This window comes from Lagenorhynchus albirostris, chromosome 3 (assembly GCF_949774975.1).
Source record: "Lagenorhynchus albirostris chromosome 3, mLagAlb1.1, whole genome shotgun sequence".
In the NCBI taxonomy this organism is placed as follows: Eukaryota; Metazoa; Chordata; class Mammalia; order Artiodactyla; family Delphinidae; genus Lagenorhynchus; species Lagenorhynchus albirostris.
Genome location: NC_083097.1, coordinates 109558126 through 109580464, shown reverse-complemented (window position 1 = coordinate 109580464; position 22339 = coordinate 109558126). Strand labels below are relative to the sequence as shown.

The window sequence follows — 22339 nt, the reverse complement described above, 5'->3', positions numbered from 1 at the left end:
TAATATCCTCATGCAAACTGAATCAGCAGTTTCAGAACTAAAAAGAACCTCTGCTCCTTTGCTTGGAGTGTCACAAACCAAGCATGAAAACCGGCCACTAAACATCCATTAATAGGTTTTATCTCAGTGCCCCCTTTCCTCCAAAAACCAAGTAGTTAAATTTGTTCGTGTGGATGTTCAAATACTTGCATGCTCCCATATGTGTGCCTGCTTCAGGTGAATCTTATATTATGATTCAGGTAATGTCTGCCTGGAGTGAGTTGGTCCTCCCATGGGATGACTCCTGGTGGGTAGGGAGGCCCAGAGAGTGGTCTGAGCTCATGAACCCCGGCATCCGTTCCTTGAGCCTTTGCCTGTTGCTGACTTGGCTCCTTAGGAATCTGTCTTAACTCTACAAGCTATTTTTTTTTTTTTTTTTTTGCTGTACGCGGGCCTCTCACTGTTGTGGCCTCTTCCGTTGCGGAGCACAGGCTCCAGACGCGCAGGCTCAGTGGCCATGGCTTACGGGCCCAGCCACTCCGCGGCATGTGGGATCCTCCCGGACCGGGGCACGAACCCGTGTCCCCCGCATTGGCAGGCGGACCCTCAACCACTGCGCCACCAGGGAAGCCTACAAGCTATTCTTGAGTGTCTGGTATAGGTTCCAGAGCAGAGCATTCTTGGCTATCTGTTCCGCTCCAGCATCCTTCTCACATGCCCTGACTCTTCTCCTCCAGGCCTTTGCACAAGCCATTCTCTCCACCTAGAACATACACTCTGTATTCTTCACCTGGCTAACTTCACCTCATCCTCCAAGACCCCTCAGGTGTCATTGCCTCCAGGGAACCTTACTGAACTTGTCTCCTCCCCTCAACACCCAAAGGGATTGGGAAGCCCTCTGTATGCTCCCATGAACCCTCTTTGATTGTCTCACCACAGCATGTACCACAGTCTTGGTTTCCTGGCCTAACTCTCCCAACAGACCGAAAACCTCTTGAGGGACGTTGACATATTCATGTTGGTTTCACCACAATTCAGCAGAGTGCCTGGCACACAAAGGACACTCAATAAAGTTTTACTGAATGAATGTTTAGGGAATAATTCAGAAAATAGAAAAGAAGTTTCACAAGTCCTAAAGCATCAAGTTAACCAAACTTGATGAACATATATTCATCAAGAACATATGTTCTAGAACATTCTTCCTCTCCTCTTGTCACCCTGGCTCTCCTGCTCCAATAGCAGTCAGGACTGGTAACCTTATGACTGCTCACCTGCTCTTTCCTCGGTCTTCTTCTTTTTCAGGAATCCTCTTAAATGTCACTTCCTCAGGGGCTATCTCTGACCACCTGATCCAAAGTAGTCATTCAGTCGCTTGATTACACATCGGTTATTTTGATTTGCTACACAGCACTCACTGTGTTGCTATTTTATTTATGTGTTTGTTTAATTATTTTCTATCTCCAGCACTAGACCGTAAGCTCCATGTGAGCAGGAACCTTGTCCACAGTTGTACGCCCCGCATCTGACAAAGTGTGTGCTATAGAGTGGGGTGTTCATTAAATGTTTGTTAAATGAATGCATGCTACTGTTAATTGCATTCTGATTTAATTTGATGTTTGCCTTCTCTCTTTGCTCTTGGATTAGGTGCTCCAGAGAAACTGAGAAGGGTCTCCCTCATGGCATTGGAGGGTGAGAGGGGGACCTCAGTTCCCTTCCTAGGCCAAGGTGGGGTATGTTGCCTACCCACAGCTTCCTTGTGACCAGATGCTGAGGAATCTTGGCCCACGTATCTGCAGCCTCCAGACGCTGGAAATGCTCCTCCAGCTTTCTGTGAGAGCAGCTCCAGATGCCCATTGCCCAGACTGACAGAGGAATGTGCTCAGGGCTACTAGCTGGCTTGGCACCCATCAGGAAGCAAGTGTAGTGGCCAGCACACTGAGAACAGAAATCTTCCTTTTCCATATCGCCACCTTGAGAGTACACGTAGCTGCCTGGCTGGGTGCAGAAGCTGGCCCTGCCTCACGTGGCTTAGCAGCGTGGTTCTCTGGCTCTGCTTTAGAACAGCCTTGAGAAGCTGCGGCCTCTGCTCCTACAGAAATTGCTCTGCCAGCTCAGTGGAGGGCCCGGACTGGAGTCTCTCACCTGTCCCTGGCCCTTCCTTGAAGTCCTTTGGTTTACTGGAAATCATAAACTGTGAGAGACAGCCTTTATCACACTGAACAGTGCACTCTTAATGTTTAACGCCAGAGGCTGAAACGACCAGGGACACTGGCCTCCTGGTTACTCCCAGTGACTGATATTTGCACCTGGTAATTGAGGTCAGATTTGCTTCTCTTAAGTCACGTGGTTTGCTTCAAGGCAGGAAGACGTTGGGGCCACTTGTTGCAAAGGAACCAGGAGGTGATCACAGAAACGCGGCAAACCAGCTTTGGCAGCAAAGGCCCTGCTTCCCAAGGAGCCAGGCCTGGGAGCATGGAGTTGAACTGGTAAGTGACCCACGTGGGGTCTAAACCCCAACATTTGACTCAGAGCAAGCTTAGGATACTTTTCTTCCCTCTAAGATAGCTGCTAAATGGAGTCCACTTTGAATCCTTGCTGGAATAGAGTGGGACATTAATTAATTAACAAACTAATTAAACATACTGAATAGGCCACCCAGAAGATTCTGGTCACTTAAGGGTCTCCAAATCACAGTACAGGCCCCACCCTGTGCAGACACCCTAATCTTGCTCCAGGATTTGCTTGACCTCAGGTATTTATCTCCTGGTTGTCATGGAAGCAGCTCAGATAAACAGCAACATAGCCAACCTGGCTTCTCTGCCAGCCTCGGGTCCTGCTGAGCGTGGTGATGCTCCCTGGTGGCCACTGGCAGTCCTGCCCTCTGGGCCGGACGCAGCCCTACACCAAGTCATGCCTGACGCCTCTTTCAGGTGGCCTCTTGAGGCACACAATAGGTGCTCAATAACTGCTTGTTGAGTGAAGCATCCCCCAGGGTGCATCTTGGCTCTCAGGCTTCAAGGCTCCTTAGATAATCCTTCAGTGGCTGCTGTGGCTGCAGCAGATCCACCCTTACCTGGGTCACCCCAGGGACTGCAGGCCATCCTGAACATGGCCACTCATCTCCTCAAGTGACTCAGTTGGCCCACAGGCCACTTCCTCTGCTCCCAGAACCAGGTGGATACACACCTTTGAGGAAGGAGTCAGCTGTGGTCAGGCAACTCGGCTGGAGGGCGAACAGGGACGATGTCTGGCCACAGTTGCACTGGATGCCACGCACCACAGCGAGAGTGGCAGAGGACCCCCCCACCTGCGTGCCAGTGGAATGTCACCCTCACTGTCTGCTTATCCACCTGAGGACAAGAGCACACTCTCGACAGAACAACCCTCGAGGATGGACAGCTGGCCTCAAGAGGACACTACAAGGGAACTAAGAGAGAAGCCACTGTCCCCACAGACCCTGAAATGGCTACCAAAGGAAGAGCCACAGTGTTCTCAGGAAAGTTTCTAAAGTGGGACAGATTCTCCCCTCTGTGACACACAGAAAGGGGGTTGGGGGATAGACCAGATTACCTGATCTCTCAAGGCCACCAAAGTCAGCCACTGCCCTGTTTAGGGAAGCAGTACAGGGCTGAGTGTGGACTGTGGAACTGGACCTGTGAAGCCCAGGTCTGCTGCATGAAAGCAGTGTAGCTTAGGCTTCATCTAACCTCTGTTTCTTCATTTGGTCCTTATGTGAATTAAAGAAGATAATATACATAAAACTTTTAGTATAAAACCCTCAATACATTTTCACTATATAACTATTTTTTCTTTCAAGAACACTGAACTAAACAGAAAAGAAACAGGGAAATGAATGGCGTGGCATTACACATCAGCAGAAACTTGATTACCCACCCCAGCTACCAGAAATGACTGCAAATAATAGTACAGCAAAGACAGGTTTGAGCTCTCTGGCTCAGTCATTCTAGGCTCCTGAGTCATGGCAGATGCACAGCCTACATGAAGCTGAGCCACACGTGAAAGCTGTTTCCACCCACAGACTAGTGGAGCCTACTGATATGCTTAATAAGAATGACAAGGATGATAAAAAATAGCTACCATGGGCCACGCACATGCTAAACAGTTCACACAGGTTATTTTATTTAATTCAAACTGCAAATCTGTGACGTAGGTTGTTCTTGTTCCCATTTTACAGATGCAGAAACTGAGAGGTGAAGAAGCTGAATAATTTCCCAAGTACACCCCCCCACTCACCTGTGTACACACACAAAGAAGCAGAACTGGGATTCAAACCCAGGCCTAATTGACTGTGGACTTCTCCACTGTGCTATACCATCTGAAGCAAAATTCTAAGAGTTGTCCATAGCCTGGGAAAACCCACTTGGGTAGTCCTTAAGTCTACTTTTCTAGGAGCAAGGGCCACAACTGTGTATCTAAGACCAATGGGAGCAGTCCTCAGGTGACAGTGTGACTAGGGCAGATGGAAAGGGCATCTGCCACTCCTGACCCATAGGGCAAAAGTCAGGCTTCTTTTTCTAAAGGGTCTTAGGGAGACTCCTCCCACACCAGCTTGCTGCAGGAGTGAGGGCCCAGCTTTGCTCAGGGACAGAGAGTTCTAGAGTACCCACCTGCCATCTGCATGTCTGTACCTGTCCCCTCCCCACTCCATGTTCAGTCTCTGTTGCCCCGGGGAGGGGGCAGGGGGTGGTGCAGGGTCTGGCCAACACCAGGCAAGGGTGGGGAAAGGGGAAGAGGAGCACTGGGAGCACACCAGCCCCAGCCCCACTCTGCCTCTTAGAAAACAAAGAAGGAGGCTCCCTGCCTCTGCTACCATGGATGACCCTCCCTGAGGGGCTCTTAATGCCCAAGAATGATGGTCCTATGTGTTGAGGAAGCCCTGTCCCCCAATCCCCTACAATAGCCAGAACCGGCTGCCAAAGGATTAGACTCAGAACTGTTTCTGTATATTAACATTTTATCCTGGAGACCAAAGTGAATCCTGGGGAGGGAACACTGGCCTGGGACTCCATGAGCCATGGTTCCTATTTCCAGCTTTGCCTCTAACTCTCCACATGACCTTAAGCAAGTCACTTGACCTCCCTGGTCTAGAGTTTCCTTCCTGTTAAATGGGAATGATTACATATAATCATCACTGTAGCTGCCATTCACTGAGGGATTACTCTGAGCCAGGCCCTATGCTGGATGCATCATCCCATTCATCCTCAGAGTATCCTTTGAGGTAGGTACTATTTTCATTCCCATTTTCAGGAAACTGTGGAGGAACAGGAAAGTTAGGGGACATGCCCACAGTCACACAGTTAGTAAAGGTGGATCTGGCTCTCAGGACCATGTCTGTTTTTCTAAGCTTTTCACCACTGTGACATACAGAGTTACTTCATAAAGATCAAAGACAGTTGTAAAAATGTTTGAAAGCAAAAAAAAAAAAAAAAAAAAAAAAGGGGAGGGGGGTGGATGCAAAATACAAATATAAATCACAACCCCCTGGACATCACTTAAGGTATAATACTAACCCCCTGAAGCACATACTGTGGAACCTGTCCACAGAATCAGAGACCTCCAAAATGGGAAAGACCTTCAATTAGCCATTTGTTTTTCTCCCTCCTTCCCTTTGAGCAAGAATGTCATGACTAGCCAAATTCTACAGGTGGCACCAGAAAGGTCAAGCGAGGGTGACCAACTTAGGCCCTCAGCTGGCAGGTTAGGAGGGAGACAGAACCAGGATTCCTGGCTCCTAGAAGAGGGGACAGTGATGATAAAAGACCCATTTTTTGTCAAGGTGGAGCCCCTCCAACCAGAATTTAAACATTTTAACATAATATTCAAGTACACCTTTTCTAACCTTAAAAACAAATTTTATTTCACTACAAAGCTGGTCAATATTGAGTTCTGAATGGAGTTGGTCCTCTCTCTCCTGGCAAAGCTCTGTATCAGATAAGGCTCACAATTGCAGACAACAGAACAAATGGTGGTTAATACTGCCAGAAGAGGGTCTATACAGAAGGATACTGAGATGTGCAGGATCTGCGAGGCCTGCAGATTTAGAGACCAACCAGCCAGGAACAATGCCTCAACCACACCTTAGAGCTGGGCCAAGAACAAAATCCTACCTTCCTACAGTGCCCTGCAAGGCCAGCCCTTCCTCCCACTCTTCTCCTAGCTCCCTGGTGCACCCGCCTCCTTCCTGCTCTGCCAGCAATCCCAACTCAGGGCTATGAACTTGGTGTTCCCTCTTCCTGGAACACAATCACATTGCTTGCTCCCTGGCTTCACCCAGATTTCTGCTCAAAGACCCCCTCCTTCGAGAAGTCTTCCTGGACTAGCCTGTCCCTTTAACCCCTTTCCCTGCTTGACTCTTACTCATAGCACCTACTGCTCCCAGATACTCTATAAAGTATTGCCTGTCTCCGGAATCAGACTGCAAACTCCATGAGGGCAGGCTGCTTTGTTTGCTGCTCTAAGCCCACAGACTGATAACTTTTACAAACTCCATGAGGGCAGGCTGCTTTGTTTGCTGCTCTAAGCCCGCAGACTGATAACTTTTAGGTGCTTAACTATTTGCTGAATACTTTATAAAGGAATAAACAAAGGAATGAATGGAAAACTTCAATACAAACCAAGTCCTCACATTCTCCTGCCCGAGCTGGAGGATTAGGGTAGCAGCAAGAGTCAATTTGTGCTGTGGCTGCAGCTGTGCTGTCACCCTGCCCGGATCTCGATCTGCCCTGCAGCTCCCACTTTGGAGGAAAGACATGCCTGGGGACCTGTAGCTCCAAAACTCCCCTGACAATCTCTGCAGCTCTTGGAACTTGTCCAGACTGTTGCTGTGCAGACCATGAAGGCCTGGCTGGGTTCCTGCCCCTGCTCTCCCAGGGCCTCAGATAGGCTGGGAAGTGACTTACCCAAAGTCCCCTTTCTCCCCTAGATGAGTTCAGCCCAGGGAGTGACACTAACAAAAAAATGCAGTCATGTATAGATTCAGAGGGTCACATGAGGTCGGAGTTGTGGGAAGCCTTGGTGATCCGGAGACCAGCCTGTGCTCTGCAGATAACACAGGCCAGTGCAGGGGCAGGCGTGTGTGTGGACTCTGGGGTCTGGCAGATCCAACCTCCACCAGCCATGTGATTTTGGAGAATCTTTTGAAAAGACAGTATTTGAAAAACACTGCTTTCCTCAGGTGTAAAATGGAAATAAACGTCCCTACTTTATACAGTAAGCTTGTCCTGCTGTTCAAAAGTCTTCCCTTCCTATTCTTTATGATATTTAAAGTGAAACTCCTTGGCTTGACAGTCAAATCCCACCACCACCAAAATCCAGTCAACCCAGTGTACCGGGTATGGTCCCTCCGACCCCCTGTCAAACTGCTGCTCTGTCTCATGTCTGTGTACCTGTAGCCTTCTTCTTCTTCTCTCCTACCTGAGCCTACCAAAGCCCAGGGGCAAGCTTCACCAAGTCTCCCCTGACATGGGCTTTTCTGGGCACTCACTGGTGTAAGTATTGCATGTTAACAGATAGCAATAAAGTTTTGACTCTCCAACCAGAATGTGGGATCCTTGAGGGCACAAGGATCAAGAGATCCTTGAGGGTCTCTTCTCTTATGATGTCCCCCCCAACGAGGCATTAAATAATACATAAAAATTCCTGCTGACTGACTCACCTGAAGTTAGAATTCAGTTAAAATGCTCCCAAATATGACCTCTATTACCCAAGGGAAGGAAAATAAAGATATAAAAATAAATTGGAGACAAATTCAAATCATTTCTATTTCTGCATACTTGGTGTGGAAAAAAAACCCACCTCTACCTCCAGCCCAGACTTGACAAGTAAAGGAACTCCCTGAAAACAATGCATAGAATAAATCACAAGTACTAGTCTCACTTAAAGACTTCAGGAAGGAAAACACAGTTAAACTGAAAACTGTTAACTGGTGTTTAAAAAAAAAAAACACAACAAACAGCCAGGAAATGTTTTTAGGACCATGTCTCTCAGAGTCCCTTAGGGGCTGATTCACCCTTCAACATATCCTTCCCAACACCTGCTTTTACTAAAAACCAACAGCCCAACACCAGAGCTTTGTGAGTCAGAAGCAGAGTGAAACTGGACACAGAAGCACTCAGCTATAACGCACATCACCCACATAACAAGCAATAGCCACACTAAGTATGACTGCCCAGTGCCCTGTGACCATGAGCGTAGGCCCTGGCGAAGCTGAACCAACATCACCCCAGACTCTCCTCCTGCCTTGTTCCTCTCTCTGATCCATGCCTCCACTTCCCCCACCCACTTGCTAAAGACATCTGGAAAAAGGTACTTGCACAACCCTCCACCCAAACGAATTCTACATTATTTCAAGTGAGACCTAAGGGCCAATACATATTTCTTTCTTGTGTTTGTTTTTTTTTTTTGGCGGTACGCGGGCCTCTCACTGTTGTGGCCTCTCCCGTTGCGGAGCACAGGCTCTGGATGCGCAGCTCGGCGGCCATGGCTCACGGGCCCAGCCGCTCCGTGGCACGTGGGATCTTCCTGGACCGGGGCAACAACCCATGTCCCCTGCATCGGCAGGCGGACTCTCAACCACTGCGCCACCAGGGAAGCCCTCTTGTGTTTTTTTAAGCAAGAATATTAAAAGACAGAGCTTAGAAAACTCAAGTGATATGGAGAAGAATTGGATCTACTACCGTTTGATTTTAACCTCATATTAGATAATCTTTTTGAATGCAGTTCTACATCTACACATAGAAACTGTCCCTTTAAATTTCAAACACCAACTTATTTCTCTTCCTTTCTCAGATTTTTAAAAACAGGACTTGGTCACTACAGCTTACAGAGTCATAAAACACAGTCCACACAAAACCTGTACACAAAAATGCGCATTGCAGCATTTTTCGTAATAGCCAAAACAGTGAAATAACCCAAATGTCCATCAAATGATGAATGAATAAACAAAATGTGGTATTTCCATATAATGGAATATTATTTGGCAAAGAATAGGAATAGAGTACTGACACATGCTACAACATAGATGTACCTTGAAAACATCATGCTAAGTGCAAGAAGCTAGACACAAAAGGCCACATATTGTATGGTTCTGTTTATATGATCCAGGATAGGCAAATCTATAGGGACACAAAGTAAATTAGTGGTTGCCAGGGGCTGGGGAAATGGGGAGACTGGGGAGGTGATAATTTAGGGGTACAGTTTCTTTTTGGGGTAATGAAAATGTTCTGAATTGACTCTGGTGATGAATGCACAATCCTGTGAACAGCCTAAAAACCAGTGAATTGTACATTTTAAATGGAATTGCATGGTATGAGAAATATATCTCAATAAAGCTGTTTTTAAAAAAAGAGGACATGACGTAAATATAAGACATGACACCATAAAACTAGAAGAGAACACAGGCAAAAGATTCTCTGACATAGATCGTACTGATGTTTTCGTACGTCTCCCAAGGCAACAGAAATAAAAGCACAAATAAACAAATGGGACCTAATCAAACATAAGCTTTTGCACAGCAAGGAAACCATAAGCAAAACAAAAAGATGACCTATGGACTGGGAGAAAATATTCGCAAATGATGCGACCGACAAGAGCTTAATTTCCAAAATATATAAACAGCTCATACAACTCAATAACAAAGAAAAATTAACAACACAATTGAAAACTGGGCAGAAGACCTAAATAGATATTTCTCCAAAGAAGACATACACATGACCAATAGGCACATGAAAAGATGCTCATCATCGCTAATTATTAGAGAAATGTAAATCAAAACTACCATGAGGTACCACCTCACACTGGTCAGAATGGCCATCATTAAAAAGTCTACAAATAACAAATGCTGAAGATGGGGGCGTAGAAAAGGGAACCCTCCTACACAGTTGGTGGGAATGTAAATTGGTGCAGCCACTATGGAAAACAGTATGGAGATTCCTCAAAAAACTAAAACAGAGTTGGCATATGATCCAGCAATCCCATTCCTCGGCATATACCCAGACAAAACTATAATTCGAAAAATATATGCACCCATATATTCATAGCAGCACTATTCACAATAGCCAAGACATGGAAGCAACCTAAATGTCCATCAACAGATGAATGGATAAAGAACATGTAGTATGTATATTCAATGGAGTATTACTCAGCCATAAAGAATAAAATAATGCCATTTGCAACATGGATGGACCTAGAGATTATCATACTAAGAGAAGTAAGTCAGAAAGAGAAAGACAAATACCATATGATATCACCCACATGTGGAATCTAAAATACGACACAGGGCTTCCCTGGTGGCACAGTGGTTAGGAATCCACCTGCCAATGCAGGGGACATGGGTTTGAGCCCTAGTCCAGGAAGATCCAACATGCCACAGAGCAACTAAGCCCGTGTGCCACAACTACTGATCCTGCGTTCTAGAACCCGTGTGCCACAACTACTGAAGCCCGCATGTGCCACAACTACTGAAGCCCGCACGCCTAGAGCCCGTGCTCCGCAACAAGAGAAGCTACCACAATGAGAAACCCACACACCACAATGAAGAGTAGCCCTGCTTGCCATAACTAGAGAAAACCTGCACGCAGCAATGAAGACCTAATGCAGCCAAAAATAAATAAATTAATTAAAAATAAAATAAAATAAACCTTATTTAAAAAAATAAAATGAAGTACGACACAAATGAACATATCTACGAAACAGAAACAGATTCACAGTCATAGAAAACAGACTTGTGGTTGCCAAGGTGAAGGGGGGATGGGAGAGGGAACGACTGCGAGTTTGGGATTAGCAGATGCAAACTATTATATATAAAGTGTACTAACAACAAGGTCCTACTGTATAGCACAGGGAACTATATTCAATATACTGTGATAAACCATAATGGAAAAGAATATATATATGTATAACTGAATACATTGCTGTACTGTGCTGTATAGCAGAAATTAACACAACATTTTAAGTCAACTATACTTCAATAAAATTTTTTTAAAAAGAGGACACGGGAAAAAATACCCCACAATCTCAAATTAGTGACTGTTGTTTGTGAGACTGACTATTGTATAAGTCTATTAGTTTGAAACATCCAGAGTTAATGTGTCCTTGAGGCTATTTGTCCTGAGTGGCCTGAGAATAAGTGCCCCAAAAGCAGTGCTCAGAAAGGTCCCACAGAACAAAGGACAGCTTTTCTTTCACTGACCGCAGTTTTAACTGTAAGATTTTAAAACATTCAGGTATCAGCAGGTACTTATGAGTGACCTGGTTTATAAAACAGTTGATTTTGACAATTTAGACTTGGGTTGCCTCAGTTACTAGAACTAGGCTGAGACAGAGTTATGCTCAGGGAGTTTAGGGTTTGTCAGTGTCTTCATCCTCAAACCAGTCACTGAACCTCCTGGGTACAGAGGAAGAATTTTCAAATTTTTGAAATCAAACTTTTCCAGTTTATGGAGGTTACAGGTTCTTCAAATGAACAATTAAACTACCTTGCGTCAATTGGTACACATAATGATGCACATAAGGCAAGCAGTAATCAAGGCAAATTTTACCAGTGTGTGCCAACAATTCAGGTTAAATAAAATAAGAAAGAAAAAGAATACTGTGTAAAATTAGGATAGTAAATTTAGAGATGGGGGTTGTTTGGGAATTATAATGTGGTTTCCCATGAATTTCACTTTGTTCCTTTTTCAGTCTATAAGAACAAATATAATTCATCTTCTACCATAGGTGGTCAGCCTAATTTTCTGATAAGAGGCAAGAGCTACAGAGACCTTGGGCTGCCCCTCTGGCTTGCTACATTTTAGCTCTGTGAGTAATCTAATCTCTGAGTCTTGGTTTCCATATTTGTAACAAAAGAATTATTTGACCAAGTTTTTGTGGAGATTGAATAAGATGTAAACTGTGGAGCGTGGTGCCTAATGCACAGAGGCTTGTGGCAAAGCTGGCACAGGCTGGGTGCAGGTGGGGATCATCAAGTTCCTCGCAAAGAAAGACTTGCGACACTGAGGGAAGATGTCAGAGAAACTTTGTCAGGCAGGGCCCTGAAGGGTTGCAGGTAAGGGAAGGACACCACCAAACCTAGAAGATGATGATAATCAAGGAAGGCTTTTGCCAGACCCCTCATTAGAATGCCAATAAGTGGTGTAGTTGCCCTTAGCGTTAAGGACAGAAAGTACCCTTATTCCCAAATATAAAACTTAGAATTAGTGTCTATTGAGGGTAAAGCTAACAAATAGGGTGGAAACAGAATATAAACAATCTCCACTCAAACTGCTCAGATTACAACACTAATGGGGAGTCTTAGGATCGATAAACTAGAGCTGTGAAATTACCAGCTGCGGGATGAGAGGGAAGATCAGATGCAGAAGCCCTCCAAGGGGGCTGCAAAGTCAGGGCAAGCAGACAGAAACCCTGGGCCCTGCTGGGCCAGGGATGGCTCTCCAGCAGTACACGAACAGTCCACCCTATGAGCAACTGGAAGAAGGCCAACGAAGTCCACGCAAAGAACACCTCATATTTCTGGCTTACCACACACTTGTTGAATTAAAGGGACTGTCTGGGTGGGTACCACCTCCTAGGATGACAAAAGGGGACAGGCCCAAGGAACAGAAGGGAAGGGACACCACACTCACACTGCAGAGGATGGCCCCCTTGCCCTGCATCCCCTCTGCAACATTCTAGTAATACTTCTGGTTTCACTGCTATTGTTTTTTTGTTTTTATAAACAAACTGTGAAAATCAACAAACTACCTCAACATCAAACATGTGTGATTTGCACCAATTCTTACACACACACACACAAAAAAACCCCAAATAATGTAGAACAAATAAGAGAAAAACTCTGGTCAACCTCTAAGCTCACCCATGGCTGGTGGCTGGCATTCTTGTCCTCAGGAGGAGGGAGTCCATTTTCTTGTTTCTCTGCGGCCTCACGACTGCCTGAAGTGCAGGGAAGTCCAGGGCCTGCTGCCATCTGCAGGCAAAACAGAAAAAACACAAGTTATGGCTCAAATCATCCACCTGAAGCCCCCAACCTGGGCCTGTCCCCAGGCAGCTGGAAGACCTGGGTCCTGTCCGGGTGTAAGAAACAGAACTCACTCAGTTCTGTGTTTGGGACCCCACCACAGAGTTGTGACAGACATAGTAAAAGTTCTAAATGATCAAGGGCTCAAGTTTTTTTTTTTTTTTAAATAAATTTATTTATTTATTTTTGGCTGCATTGGGTCTCTGTTGCTGCATGCTGGCTTTCTCTAGCTGCGGTAAGGAGGGGCTACTCTTCGTTGCGGAGTACAGGCTTCTCATTATGGCAGCTTCTCTTGCTACAGAGCACGGGCTCTAGAGTGCAGGGTCAGTAGTTGCGGCACACGGGCTTAGTTGCTCCGCAGCATGTGGGATCTTCCCAGACCTGGGCTCTAACCCGTGTCCCCTGCATTGGCAGGCGGATTCTCAACCACTGCGCCACCAGGGAAGTCCTCAAGTATTTCTTAACAACAGCAGCAAACCCTTACACATGTGCCAGACATTGCTCTGAATGACTTACATTTATTAACTCATTTAATCCTCATAGAAATAGGTGAGAGACTTCCCTGGTGGCACAGTGGATGACTCCTCGCTCCCAGTGCAGGGGGCCTGGGTTCAATCCCTGGTCAGGGAACTAGATCCCATATGCATGCCACAACTAAGAGTTCATATGCCACAAATAAGGAGTTGGTGAGCCACAACTAAGGAGCCCTGGAGCTGCAACTAAGGACCCAGCAAGCTGCAACTAAGGAGCCCACCTGCCTCAACTAAAACCCAGTGCAACCATAAATAAATAAATAAATAAATATTTTTTAAAAAAATAGTGAATGTTTTAGGAGGTCTCTGCCAATTTGCCTGATTATTGAGTTAGGCTGAATAATTAAAATGAAAACCTTCATAAAACCTGATTTCAAAGAAGGGTCAACTATGAGAACTCTGTGAGAGATTCTGAGCATCCTCCAGATCAGTCATTCCCTGAATATTTATCAAGTGCCTGTTATGGACCAGACACTGCTCTAGAACCTGGGAATAGCGACACAGACACAAAAGACAAAGTCCCTGCTCTCACAGAGCTTCCATTCTGGTGGAGGGCGGCCACAACAGAAGAGGTGATAAATGTTGTACAGAAGAAAAAGCAGGGTAAAGGGGATAGAGAGTGATGACAATGCTGCTAATATTCATTCATTTATTCATTCGTTTCCAAGTGCTTATTAACCATCTACCACAAGTAGGCACTATGCTGGGATGCAATGATGGGCCAAAAATAGACATGGCCCCTGCCTGTAAGGGCTACTTACACACACAGGAGAAGCATATGATCACCCAAATAAATGCAAAGATGTTAACTCATGGTAGCTGTGATAGCAGAATGGCACAGGTCCCAGTGAGGGCATCCTAGGACGCTCAGAAGCCTGGGATGGAGTGGGAGGAGGACAAGCATCCTTGGTAAAAAGCAGACCATGTGCAAAGGCTGGATCACAGACAGCAAGCCAGAGGCAGAGTGGGGAGAGAGGAGGCAGATGGAGGTGGAGAAGGGATGTGGGCTCTTGCACAGCACTCCCAGCCACAAGATGTCCTTATCCTCTGAGAACTGGAGCACCACACAAGGGCCTTAGGCAGAGGAGTAAGATGGTTGGATGCCTGTGTTTTTAAAAGATTACACTATGTGGTAGGCTGAATAATGGCCCCCCCAAAGATGATGATGTCTGAATCCCTGGAAGCTATGAATATATCTCCTTACATGACAAAAAGGACATTGCAGATGTGATTAGGTTAAGGATCTCGAAATGGGGAGATTATCCAGGTGGGCCCAATGTAATCACAAGTGTCCTTATAAGAGGAACACAAAGAGAGATTCAACTACAGATGAGTGTCAGAGCGATGCAGTGTGAGAAAGACTTGTTAGTTTTAAAGGTGGAGGAAGGGTCCATGAGCCAAGGAATGCAGGAAGCCTCCAGAAGCTGGAAAAGTCAGCAAAATGATTCTCCTCCAGAGTCTTCAGAAGGAAAAGGGCCCTTCTGAAACCTTCAGAGCTGTAAAATAATAAATTTGGATTGTTTCAAGCTACTAATTTTGTGTTCATTTGTTACAGCAAAAACAGGAGACTAATACACCCTGGTTTTTGTAAAACACAGGCTAGAGGTTATGGGAAGGGGAGGCAGGGACCAGCTGGAGGTCACTGTGTCATCCAGACAAGAGATGTAAGAGCTTGAACCACAGCGGTGGCAGTGAGGTGGAGAGGAGCTGAAGGACCCCAGGAGGGGAGGAGTCGGCCAGTCAAGTTCCAGACATTATTGGAATGCAGCAGCAGGCCTTCTTTAGGCTCAGGACCTGCCTGGCTCACCCTGGGCAGCGCTTACCACCCTTTGTAGAAGGCGGAAGCTTGTGCTAGGGCTGTAAGACCACCTCCAGATAGAGACACCATCTGCTCACTTAACAGGGACCTGCCAACCCCTTTCCCACAAAGGAGTCCAGGGATTTCCAGGAACACTCTAAGAACTAACACTCTCGAAATTTCGACTAGGAAAAAAGCAGCAATTGTTTCTGCCAAGCATTAGGCCTTGCAGTGAACCTTTTTTTCTTCCTAAGAGAGATTTTGTAATCCTGGAAAGGAGGCATCTAAATTTAAATATACCTATCTTCAACCCAGGTGAAACAGAACCATGATTATATCTAACATGTAGAAATTTCACGGTCAGTAGCATAATGCAGAAGTTAAAGAAAGAGAATAAAGGAGAAACTAGGAGACCCTCTCCCAGCATTTCCTCCATTGCTATTTAATGATTCAGATCTACTGAAAAAGTGGGATCCTAATCTGGTCCAGCCTAAAAGGGCTATTGAGAAGAAGAGGCAATAAAAATTATTTCAAAGGATTTTAGATATATTCTATTTTACTCCAAAAGTATAAATATATACCTACCAAGACAAATACCCTGGAGGATACTGAAGGGTGGCAAGAAAGTCTTGTCATCCTCCCATGGCTTTGCAGGAGGCCACAGGGACCTAACTAGATTCTAGGAGCATATAAGGACCCAGGAGTGCCTGCAGATGGCAAAATACCAGGCAGTCCTGTTAAGGTTAGGACACATTAATTTAAAAATAGTTATATGTTTAAATTGTTTTTCTGTTGACAAAAGTGACATATGTTTATTAGTGGAAACCCCAAAAATTTCCTGTACTCCCAACAGTCCAGAGATAACTTATCTGTAAATATTTCTTCCAATTTTTCACACACAAACACACAGGCATACACACATACACACTTTCTTTTTAACAACATTAGGATAGTGTGCATATTTTTCTTTTGCAACCAGCTTTGTTTTATCTAACAGTATATAATTTTTCCATGTCAGTAGATATACTTTAAGATTTGGCACTATTCTATCACTATTTTCCATGGTATCAAAATCACTTAACTAATCCCTTATTGTTAGACAACGGAGTGGTTTCTAACTTTATGATAACGGAAGTCACACTGGGAAGAACAGCCCCATATATAAGAACACCTCCCCATTTAAAATCTGTGTCTGAAGCTCAGATTATTTCTTAGGGTTGTGTTTCACACCTTTCAGTCATCCATACATCAATATTATTATTTTGCCATAATTAAATGCCATCTGTACCGTACTTAACATTTCTCTTTAAATCAACTCATTTTTGCCCTTAAATAAAAGTGTTTTAAAAGCAAACCTTATTTACTATTGTCAATGGAAAACCAGCATCAAATGTCATAAATGAAGGCAGTCACAATAAATAAATACAATGGAAAACACAACAGTGTCACGAAAATACAGTTGATATTGCTATCCCTTTGCTCATCCTTTTATATCAAGTGGGAGATTAGGAAGGCTTAACAAGGTGTTAAAGACATATTAGCTCCAAGATGAGATTTTTCTCCTCCCCTTGGTCAGAAGATTGGAAAGGAATTGACCAGAGGAATAACTTTCTTACCATGGGAGTCAGTGTTAGATGATGCTGCAAATGTATCCCACCTCGAATTACCCTGCACCACCTGAAATAAGCCCAAAGGCAAACATGTTTTAGGATACATGTTGAAATCAGAATTATGGGGATAAAATGTATGGACACTTTAAAAAGGTTTTGATAAACTCCATCCAAGTTAGTTTTACCATAGTTTTACTATGAGAGTGCCCACTTTACTTCACCCTCAGATACTGTTATAAACAAAAATGTTAAAATGTTAAGCTTTTTAGTGTAAGATATTCAGCAGCTGAATTTTCAAAGCTATTTTCATACTCCTCCAGCCAGTTTCTGACCCTGGGGAGGGCAATTATATGAACCTCAGCTAGTGGTAAATTTACACAAACTGATATTGCACTTGGTTTAACCAAGCTAAAGTAAACTCAGTAAAACATGAGGAAGTGACTTTAGCATTTGCAAATATTTTAGAATGCTTTTGTGCAGGCAAAGGTCAAATGAGGATCAGAATAGCATGGATTCCAAAGAATACTTTTGAGAAATAAGAGACCCAGAGAGGCATTACTCCTGAGACACAAAACACTAAAACTTTTCAGTAAGTCAATGAAAACTCTAAAATAAACATGTGTTTAAGCCTTCCTATCTTGGTGTAATGAGCAACTGCACAAATAGGTTACAGATTAATGCAACTGTTAAGACTTCTAAAATAGAAAAATAAAAGCGTATTTTGAAGCATGAAGAGTTAATAACAATAGGAAGCTTCCAGATTATTTCAATAATTCTTAGGCAGACACGTGTGTATGTGCCTGTGGGAGAGGAGGATTAAAAACATGCTAAAAAGTTTCTTATGTTTGAAATGAAGTTGGACATTCTGATTAATTTTTAGCATTTATAGGAAAATATGTTTACCTATGCTTAGAACTTATTGAGGGCTCCTAATAGGATACAGAATTCCAAGTCACTAAATGAAATGCAGGAAGGAAGGAATGGGGACAAAGACACCTTGATGATTCCAGAAGAGGTCATAAGAAAAAAAAAGGAATATATAAATAACACAACTCAATAACAAAAGACAATCAAATTTTCCAAGTAGATCTGAATAGACATTATTCCAAAGAAGATATACAAATGGCTAATAAGCATATTAAAAGATGCTCAATATCATTAACCATCTGGGAAGTGCAAATTAAAACCACAATGAGCTCAAAATTTACACCTGTTAGGATGGCTATAATCAAAAATATAGACAAGTGTTGGTGAGGATGCAGACAAATTGAAACACTCATGCATTGCTAGTGGGACTGTAAAATGTTGCAGCTACTTTGGAAGTTTAAACAAAGACATACCATATGATCCAGCAATTCCACTTCTAGGTATATACCCAAGAGACGTGAAAATATATATTTACACAAAAATTTGTATATGAATGTTCATAGAAGCATTATTAGTAACAGCCAAAAAGCAGAAACAATCTAAGTGTCCCTCAACTGATGAATGGATAAACAAAATGTTTATCCACATGATAAATCCACATGATGGAATATACTGGGCAATAAAAAGGAACAAACTGGGGCTTTCCTGGTGGTTCAGTGGTTAAGAATCCGCCTGCCAATGCAGGGGACATGGATTCGAGCCCTGCTCCAGGAAGATCCCACATGCCACGGAGCAACTAAGCACATGTGCCACAACTACTAAGCCTATGCTCTAGAGCCTGGGAGCCACAACTACTGAGCCTGCGTGCTACAACTACTGAAGCCCGCGTGCCTAGAGCCTGTGCTCTGCAATGAGAAGCCACCGCAATGACAAGCCCGCGCACCGCAACGAAGAGTAGCCCCCACTCGCCACAACTAGAGAAAGCCCGCGTGCAGCAACGAAGACCCAATGCAGCCAAAAATTTTTTTTAAAAAAGGAACAAACTACTGACACATGCTGTAGTGTGGATAAACCTCCAAAACATTATGCTAAGTGTATGAAGCCAGTCACAACAAACCACATATTGTTACAATCCCATTTATATGAAATGTCCAGAAATAGGCAAGTATATAGAGACTGAAAGTAGATTAGTGCTTGCCTAGGGCTGGGGAGGGGAATATTAAGGGATACTGGAGAATGACTGCTAATGGAGTAATAAAGATGTTCTAAAATTAGATTATGGTGATGGTTACACCCTCTGTAAATATACCACAAACCACTGAATTGTATCCTTTTAATGGGTGAATTTTATGGTATGTAAATTATATCTTAATAAAGTTGTTAATAATAATAAAAAGGAGACCATAAATGAAGTTAACAGATAGGAGACCAGACTACGGGAAGATTTACAACATTGACATTTCACGAAGGATTAACATTTTAGTGAGCATACCAATATATAAGGATCAAAATGAAAACCAGATAGAAAATATCAGAAACCTAGAAGAAGAGTAATGAGACAAATAGGCAATTCACAAATGGCAAAACAATATGATGAGATGCTCAATTAAAACAGAAATGGAGTACTGCTTAACCCACTAGTTTGACAAAAAATTAGTAAATTAGATAATAATAAGCGCTGACAGACATTGGAAAAGGGACTCTTCATGGACTCCTGGTGGGAGGAAACTGATGAAGCCATTCAGCAGCACAAAGTAGCAGTTTTTAGTAAAACACATCCTACAAGTATCCCAGAATTAGCAATCTCATACCTATCTATGGATCTATCTATCTCAGAGACATTCTTGCCAGAGAACACACAGAGACACTGGAAAGGATATCTGGTGCAGCACTGTTTGTGGAAGCAAGGAGTTGGAGGCCACTTAATGTCTATTTCCAGGGGACTAGTTAAGTACTTGCGGTGTACACTCTTGATAGAAAATTATGCAACAGCCAGGATTAATGAATCAGACTTACATATATCAATATGGTTCGACTTAAAAACATAATGCTGAGGGAATCAAAGAAACAGTATGAGATTTATAGCACAGCAGTATTTATTTAGATAAGTACAACAAAAGCAAAACATGACATACATTTCAAAGATAAACATTTTCTGAGAAGATATAAGGAAAGGTAGTTTGTAAAACAAATATGTCACCATGGCTGCCTAAGTGTGCGTGCACGGGAAGGAGCGTGTTGAGAAATGGAGGATAAAAGGAAATAACGAAATGAAACAAAATGACAGACTCTAAATGGACCAAGGGTTATAGTGTGCCATGACTGAAGAGTATGAGCAATTCAATTTTGAAGGCCTGAGATCCTAAGGAAAATAAAATTCCATGCATCATTTTCTTGTGAAAAATGTAATAAAGTACATCACATGCTGGTGGCTAAACCAATGAATAATAAAGCCACGAGAAAAGAAGGTAGTAGGGAGGCTTGCACGGTCTTTAGCGGATTCATTCGGTTTTCAGGAACATGGAAGCAAGAACCTGGGGTGGTGAAAATGCTGTGGATGGTGTCGACTACAAACCTCTCCCTCTCCACCCACAGACAGAAGAGAGGAAAGGGAGAGAACCATGCATTTCAGCTTAAATTTAGTTAATAGAAGAGAGAAGAGGCATTAACGAATTCCAAAGAAAAGGAATAGCTCATTGAAAGTACATCACAAAATCAAAGAATCCGATTTTCTGGCTCATGATAAAGGTGGTATTTTCTAAAAGCAATAAATACTCACCACCACCCTGAAGGGGTGTACAGAGGGGGAACTCCATGTTTTAAAAATTAGGACCTTGATCTTTTGTCAAGGCTGTTTTCAAAGTTAAGGTTATTCAAGTGTTCTTTCAGTAATGGGTCTTATGATCAGATCCATGCGATTAGGCTGAGACAAAAGTTAAGTAAAAGGCGGGTGCTCTTAGTATTGCCTACAAAAACCATCATCACTCCAAAGTAAGTCATGTGTCTGCAGATTCAGTCACTTTACTCCTAACACTTAGGGTCTTTTCCCATCTACACAACTGGTCTTGTAGGCACCTTGCGTATATATTTTCTCTTGCCAGGGAATGGGGGACACCCAAGGGCAGCGGCTGTCTCCATAGCCTTGAGGTGGAGCCCAACTTTGAGCTGGCATGACCAAGGGCAAAGACCTGGGCATTCATCTTTCACCCTTCTGCTGGTGGACAGAGTGGACAGAAAGTGTCCTGTTTGGGATGGACTGAGTCCCCGAGTGCATCCACCCCTGACCATTTCTGCCAGCCCTGGGGTTGGGGCCCCTGCAGAGTCAGCCCCTGTTTTCACCTGGGCAGAGCCTTGGGGAGGGAGCGGCATCCTGGCCTAGTTACTCTCCATGCCTACGACCAAGGGAGATGAGCTGCAAGCTTGCCAACTCAGGGAACACCTGAAAGGCACCCCAGGTGCGCCCAAGTACACCAGATCTGAAAATCGTAGCCAAACAAGCCAGGTATGGGGCTGCGTGCCCAAGCAGAGGAGTTTGATAGAGATAAGAAGGCGTAAATTATGAATTCCTCCCTGCTGGGCTCGGGTGAGACATTCTGCTCAGCATTTTACATACATCCTTCCACTTTGATTTTTACAGAAACTCGGTGGAGGCGTGAGGTGGGGTGGGTGTCGGCCTTCTACAAAAAGAAAACGTGTGATGGGAGCGGTGGCCTGGCTAGCCCCCGCCCCACCTCGACCCCACGCAGCCAGATCCTTGGCGCGTTTGTCCAAGCCCCCCGCCACCCCGCCCTGGGCTTCCAGCCCTGCCTGGAGGATCAGAGCCACAAGAGCCCAGCGGTACCGCATCTCCGGCCCTCCCAGCCCCGCCGCAGGAACCCCCGGCCAGGCCGGCCCTCGCCCAACGTCCGCCTGGCGTCCCGCCCGCGCGGTCCGCAAGGAGGAGCCCGCGAGGCGACCACGAAAGGGCTGCGCTTACCTCGCCGGGCGCGGGCTGTGGCCTCAGCTCGCTAGCCCCAGGCCCACCGCCCGTACCCTGCGCCCCTCGCCCCGACGGCTGATACGCCGGCTGTTGGACACCGCCACTTTCATTTTCCTCAACACTGTCGGCAGGAAAGCGAAAGCGAAAGTGAAAGCGGCCGAGAGGCGGGCTTGAGCCCGAGCGCGCGGTGAACGCGGAGCGCGGGGCCGTCAGCCAGAGGCGGGGGCCCGGGCCTCGGGTCTGCACGCGGCCGTCCGGGCGGCGTTCGGCTGGAGCCACGTCCACCCGAGACACCGCTAGTCAGCCCGTTGCGCACGTCGCGGCCGCGCATTGCGCCCTCGCCCGGCTACGCGGCCCACGGCGCCTCAATCCCCCCGGGCTGCTTTCTCATCTGCCCTTCATTTAGCGCCCGCCGGGGCCTCGCAGCTGGAGGCGGGCCCGGGATCTGACTGCCGGCGGCGCTTCGTGGGTTTCTGGCCTGAGCGGGCGGGTGCTGGCCTGGGCGTTCGGGGGCAAGCCTCTGAGGGGTCCCGGTGGGAG

General features: G+C 45.0%; 1 protein-coding gene across 1 annotated transcript in view; it reads right to left on the bottom strand.

Annotated features, from left to right (window-relative positions):
• The window catches only part of RAD50 (RAD50 double strand break repair protein), a 234400-nt gene extending 212343 nt beyond the window's left edge, over positions 1 to 22057 (bottom strand). The window contains exons 1-2 of the mRNA XM_060143561.1: positions 21797 to 22057; positions 12851 to 12961 (exon numbers count right to left, since the gene is read on the bottom strand). The gene's annotated coding sequence lies outside the window, so the exon portion shown is untranslated. The remainder of the gene's footprint in view (positions 1 to 12850; positions 12962 to 21796) is intronic.
• Between the last annotated feature and the right edge of the window lie 282 nt (positions 22058 to 22339).